The sequence below is a fragment of the Tasmannia lanceolata genome, unplaced genomic scaffold, assembly GCF_043159265.1.
Source record: "Tasmannia lanceolata isolate RefF3 unplaced genomic scaffold, GAP_Taslan_0.1 ptg000007l, whole genome shotgun sequence".
Lineage (NCBI taxonomy): Eukaryota > Viridiplantae > Streptophyta > Magnoliopsida > Canellales > Winteraceae > Tasmannia > Tasmannia lanceolata.
In genome coordinates this window covers 15,669,037-15,675,776 of record NW_027518684.1, presented here as the reverse complement: position 1 = coordinate 15,675,776, position 6,740 = coordinate 15,669,037, and the positions used below count along the sequence as shown (strand labels likewise).

At 36.5% G+C, this 6,740-nt stretch overlaps 1 protein-coding gene across 1 annotated transcript in view; it reads left to right on the top strand.

Moving 5' to 3' along the window:
* Nucleotides 1-851: 851 nt before the first annotated feature.
* Nucleotides 852-6,740, top strand: part of LOC143882086 (protein ALWAYS EARLY 3-like) — a 49,408-nt gene continuing 43,519 nt past the window's right edge. Inside the window, exons 1-2 of the mRNA XM_077385488.1 lie at nt 852-1,007; nt 1,922-2,000. The gene's annotated coding sequence lies outside the window, so the exon portion shown is untranslated. The remainder of the gene's footprint in view (nt 1,008-1,921; nt 2,001-6,740) is intronic.

Here is a 6,740-nt window from a genome sequence, read left to right as displayed (position 1 = left end):
AAATTTACGCCCGAATTTTATTTATTTATGATGCCCTATTTGGATTGCAAGAATTTTGTGGAAAATTTTAGAAAGGAAAAACATTTCTAAAATGTCCTACTCTTTTACACACTGAAGAAGATAATTGGAACCACCCTGTTCAATTTTTATATCACTATAGATTAATCCCAATGACATCTTTTCTCTCTAAATCATCAAAAGAAAAAAATTCCCAAGAAATTTCTTTTCATCAAAAATATTTTTCTTGCAATCCAAACATTCGTACGAGTCATCTCGAGAGGAACTGAAGTAGGAAGTTAGATTGAAATAGGAAGTTTAACACAGGGAAGTGCAATATTGAACACAATTTTCATCCAACAATCAAAATCTCAAGCAAATAGGGCCTTAATTAATTCAAATAAAAGTGATTTTCTAAGTAAAATGAGGGTATTATTGGAAAAGGAGGAGGGGGTTCATATATCAATACCTAGCATAGACAGGCTATTAATATTAGGCCCTGTTTGGATAGCAACAAAACATTGCTTACTGAAAATATTTTCTTCAGAAACTATTTCTTTTCATGATTTTGAAATAAAACTGGCCCATACGGGCTTACACCATATAAAAACACCGTAGTGGCCAATCAGGTGATAAATAGAATGATATATTCGAACCCCTTTTAAGGTGAATTATGGCAGACTAATGTGTACAAGTGGAGCGAATCATCCTACACGGGTGCGAATTTATCAAACTTGGAAACTGCAAAACAAAGGCAACTCTTATCTTTCGTGAAATGACCAAATTACCCTTGGGTTTCCGCTCCCGAAACTTTCGTGCTATACGTGCGATATTTGAAGTTGAAACAAACACCTCTCTCTCTCTCTCTCCTTTTTTTTTCATCTTTATCATCGAATCTTCCCCGCCAAAGCCCTTATTTCGTTCTATAGAGACTTTTTTGCCCTAATTTCAGATACAACACTGTTTCCTTTCCTGCGATTGAGATTCTCCTCACAACTTTGATTTTTCTGGTAATTCATCTTACGAGAACTCGAAAATCTCATTCAATTCACATAATTTGATTCCTCATGTTTCTGTTCATCTTTAAAAATAAATAAATTCAAATAGCTACAAATCTGCATCAATGTTACAAATTTTTCCTTTTAGTCTGAAAACCAGGGTTTGATCATCATTGTATTTTTTAATTTTCTTTTTCTTTTTATGAATTTAACCTTTTTTTTTTCTTCAGTTTCTCGATCTACTTGATATACTGTTACTTTTATGATATTTCCACTCAAATTGTAGATTTGAAATTTGAAATAGAGGGGCAGCTGATGGGTGGTTATTTTATTCTTTATTTTGATCTGTTTATTTTCTAGGGATTTATGCAGTGAGATTTTTGAATTTTCCTGTTTAGTGTTTTAATGTGAGGTTTGTTATGTTGTTACATTTAAACGTTTCTCTTTGGTTTCTTCTGATATTATAAATTGAAATTCTTTTATTTGCTTGATTGACTGATAGATTAATGTTTTTATGCAATGCTGATTTTGTTTTTCGATTTGAAATCGAATTTGGTTCGAAAATGTGCCTTTGTTTTGATAGAACAGCTGTTTGTTGCTGGGTTAGGTTCTGATTTGGGGTGTAGTCAGTTTTTTGGAAGTTTTCACGGAATTTTTTTTCTTGGATTTTCTTTTCTTTTCATGATTTAGAGGGAAATGGTATGATTATGGTTAATTTAAACATATTTTATCATAAATTGAAGGTCCCTCTAAGTAAAAATTGAATAGGAGTGGTTCTAGTTATCTCTTTTCATGTGAAACAAGTAAGAAATTTTAGAAATATTTTCCTTTCCGAAGTCTCCGAATATTTCTGTGAAGCATTGGATTGCTTTAGAATTTGCTTTATGTTTCACTGTTCCCTGAACATGACGGAATCTGAGATGCAGGTAGCAGGTAGCAGGTGAAAAGTTGGGTTTGGAAGTAAACTGCTTTTGCTTGCGGTCATTTTTAACCGGAAGAAAGAAGGTTCGTAAATATTCGTGCTTTTTTAAACTATCACTGCTAGTTACCAAGCTCCATAGAAATGTGAGGCGACAACCTAAATATATAGGTTAATGACCCTTATCTCCCTTATTAGTACATCACATGTCCTTAGTACAAGTAGAAAATTTCATCTTGTTGAAGTGATAATGAAACTCTGCATATAAAGCATCTCTACTTGTTGCACGTGCCTATTGATCTGGATTCTGGACACTCCAGTCAATGGATCACTGACCCAGACTGACTTGAAATAACTTGTAATGGCTTATAGAGACTTGAAATGTCTCCGTTTAGCCTGGACAGGTGCTAATGCCATAAATATGTTGCATGTTAACGTTGGAAGTTAGGCTCCTTTTTTAACAGCTAAATTTCCTTAGTTGGTGGTGTATCAAGCGCAAATCGAAACTGTTACTTAAAAGATCTTAATTCATATCTTCCTTGTTTTTGACATTATTCATTTATTTTTGTTGAAAAAGGTGACTTTATTCACTTAGAACAGCCATACAGAAGGATGGAGGGGACAAGATGCGCCCCCCCCCACAAAAGAAAAAAAATAAAATCCTTAGATGAGGTACATAAAGATATTATAAGATACAAAACAGCCCACAATATCAAAGCCTAGCTAGCTTGAGTTACAGTGGAACAACTCTCTACCACACGGCTACTTCCCATTCCCGCCTTCGCTAGCTCATCGGCCTTACCGTTTGCAGACGTAAAGATATGCGAAAAACTTGGGCAACTGACCATACAACAGTCCCGGAGTAGGAGAATATGGTATTTCCTTTTGCGTCACAGATGAGTCCACCAATTCCTACCGGACCGGGTTTACCTTTGGCACTTCCATCAAAATTGAGTTTTAGCCACCCGCCAAAGGCAGCCCAGTGAGGAAAGACTTCATGGTTAGGAACATAACATAGAACATGACCTTGGATAGGAGAGAATGGAAGAAAATGATCCATGTAGATGAACCCAACTAGTGTCAGGATTAGACTTAGTCAATTTGAGCCGGGTAGATCCTTCTTCATGAAAATTTTCTGAAGGATTCATTAGCTGACCCCAACTAGTTTGGGATGAAGGCTTAGTTGAGTTAGTTGAATTGAGTTGTTCTCCTTGATTATTGCCTGCCAGTTTCTCAAAATATTGGCCGTTGAATATCATGGAAAAAGGTCGATTGATTTTGCCCAATCTATAAGATCTATCTTAATATCTGATATGATCTTGTGATGCTTTTCTGTTTGTCGTCACTGATTCTCCTGTTTCTCTCTAGCCAAATATGCCATATAATAGCACATGGTGCCATTCTCCACAAGGATCAGCCTGACTCACCGAACGGACTAGAGGGCCAAGATAGCAAGGTTCTTGAAATAGATCTATGGAAGACCCAGGCAAAACTGAAACTTCTGATAATTGCTCTCCACAGAGTGGATGAAAGGGGGCAATGCAGGAGGACATGGTTCAAAGATTCTTTTGTCGCCTTACAAATGATGCACCTGCTTGATAAATACACATTACGCCTCTTGAGATGGTCACATTTGTTTATCCGCCTCTGAGCAACTGTCCAAGAGAAAGCCTCCACTTTGCATGGGACCGATGATCGCCAAATAATGGAAAATTTGGATTCCTGCCCGTCGCAACAAACCAACTTGAGAAAAAAGGATCGAACTGAGAAACTCCCCAAGGTATCTGGGGCCCAAATCCTCCGATCTTACCACTCCAGAGAGGAATATTGAGACTCCAGGAGTGATATAAGATGAGCGAGCCTAGTGATCTCCCGGTCCTTATGATCCTTCCTGTGTCTAATAATCCAATCAATCCCTCTCCCATTCCTTCTCCGGTCCATGCACTTGCAGATGCGTGCTTCTTTGTCGGACGTTAACTGATAGAGGTCGGAGAAGGCAAGGCTAGGAGGAGAATCCCCCAACCAGAGGTTAGTCCAGAATCGAGTGGCATCCTCTCATTAAGTTAGGCTTACTTTAGTAAAAGAAAAAGAAGAAAATATCATAAGAAGAGGGGAGGTTTGGAGGTTTCGTGGGGATGGTGAAACCCTAAAAGAGTTGATTTCCGAAGAGTTTAGTAAAAGGAAATGATAGATAAAAATAGAAAAAATGAAGATGGAAAAGGGAACCATTCTCTTGCAATGAAGAAGAAGAAGAAGAAGAAGAAGAAGGAATCGGTCACAAATGTGGTTGGAGAAAGAAATAGGTTGAAGCAATACCTTGTTCAACAAGTCGAAGGAAGAAGTGCTGTTGGATCTTGATTTTCTTGCTCTGATACCATGCAAAATATTGAGTAACATACATGGTTTTAAATTTGAATGGAACTGAGACGAAACGACCAAAATATTTCTGTTTCCATCCCCACGACAACGCATTACAAAACCAAATCTGTTAGTGCAGTAGTGATATGTATGTGTTACGTAATTATATTTATATGAATTGTATGTGAAATGTGGAGTATGTATTATGCATAGATAATTACACGAATTACATGTGAAATGTGGTATGCATTGAATTATCAGACATGCATGATAGCACACGACACTGGTTTTTCGATGTTGTTAAACTGTCATGGGTGTTTTTTTGGAGTATGTGATGGTTTTTGAATGTGTATTTTTGCTTATTCTACCACCTTTTGAAGTGTGATCGTAAATGTTTATCGTTTGCATATGTTTCCATACGTTTTCGTGATTTTCCAGGACTTCCACCAAAATTTCCATCCTAGCCCTACATGTTTCGATTTCCGTTACGATCGAAATGCACATCGAAACAAACACTTGAAACTATGGCAATATAATGAATCAAAAGAGAAGGTCGTTAGGTTCGTTTCCAGCATGTGCGTGGATCGGCTAATGGAGAGGCGGATCGGCTCGCTCATGGAGGAGTGTTCAAGCAATTATTAGAGATTTTAAATTACCTTTCTCATTGATTTCTTTATATTGTTGCTGTCTTGTTTCTTTTGCTTTGTATCTTGCTGGCCTGATCATCTCGGCCGTGGCTTTTGCTTAAATATCCGCCATTAAAAAAAGAGAGAATAGAAAGAGATAAAGAAGATAGAAAAACTTACTTAGTGGTAATCTCAATTGATTCATCATCGAGAATGAATATAAGTCACATGTGTATGACTATATCTATATATGTGGTTTTAGGTCCGAACAACTAAATACCTCTATCACTAAAATGACTCCTAACAAAAAGGTCTAAATACCCCTCACTTGAACATTATTTAAAGATAAAACTATTGTCCCTTTTTTCCAAATCAATAAAATGATTACTTCTAACAAAAAAGGTCTAAATACCCCTCACTTAAACCCTATTTAAAGATAGAACTGCTGTCCTTTTTTTCCAAGTTAATAACTTTTTAAATAAAAGAAAAGGCAAACTACCAACTTCAATAAAAGTTCTCCAAAGTTCTCATGGGTTACATGAGCCCTTTAGTGGGCCATGACCTCCATGCATGCCATTCTTTAATGGGACATTTCTCATGCATGCATAAAAAACTTAGAAATCCCTCTGCTGGAAACTTGACTGTTATGAAGTGGAAGCAACATCACTTTTCTGAGATGCATAGAGTTGAGATCTTAGAGCATGTTTGGATGTGCAGAAAGTTTTTTTCTGGAAATTAAAGCTTTCCTTGAATATTCTTTAATGCCTTTTTCTGAATTTTTTCTACTATTTGGTTTACACACTTCAATTTTATGCAATTTTAAATTCTACTATTTGGTTGATGTTTACCTGCATTTTCATGAAAAATTATTTAGAGGAGTGATAAAGTGAAGGGTGCTCCAGCAAGAGCCCAATGGCAAGGTTGCCCCATTAGATCCACGTCCCTTATTGCAACTGGGGCACTCTATCTCACAAACGGATTAAAATACCCATATCTCATAGAAAATGGTCAAAATACCCTTATCTCATAACAGTCACCAAAGTATCCTATGAAAATGACCAAAATACCCCTATCTCATAGAAAATGTCCAAAACATCCCCTAATCCCCATGAGGTAGTGATAAATAAAAGATGAGGATATTTTGGTCATTTTCCATGAGATAGGGCTATTTTGGTCTTTTCTCACGAGGCAAGTGTATTTTAATTAATTTTCCATGAGATAAGGAAATTTTGGTCATTTTTGAGACAAAAAGGCGGCCCAGTGCACGAGGCTCCCGCCATTGTGGAGTCTGGGGACGGCTAGATGTACGCAGCCTTACCGTGACTCGAACCCGTGACCACCAGGTCACAATGGAGCAACCTTACTGTTGCGCCAAGGCTCGCAATGGTATTTTGGTTCTTCTTTTTTAATAAAAGGAGGTGTTTTGGTCATTTTTGATGAGATAGGGGTATTTTGGTCATTTTGTGAGATAGGGTTATTTTGGACATTTTCTATAAAATAGGGTGTTCTAGATTTTTTTCATTGTTTTAGGATTTTTAATGTTTAAGTATTTTCTTATTTGTTTCTCAAATTGACTGTGGATAGACAAATTTTGTGTGATATACAGGTATTTTTTTTTCATTTTTTACAAGATAGGGGCATTTTAATTATTTCAAAGAGATAGGGGTATTTTGGCCATTTTATAAAATAGGGATGCATTATTGATTTTCTATGAGATAGAGAGGTATTTTGGTCATTTCCTATGAGATGGGTATTTTAGTCATTTCATATTTTGGTCTAGATTTTTTTAAAATTTCCCGCCATTTCTCAGTTTTTAATTTTCTCCTATGATTTGTGGACACG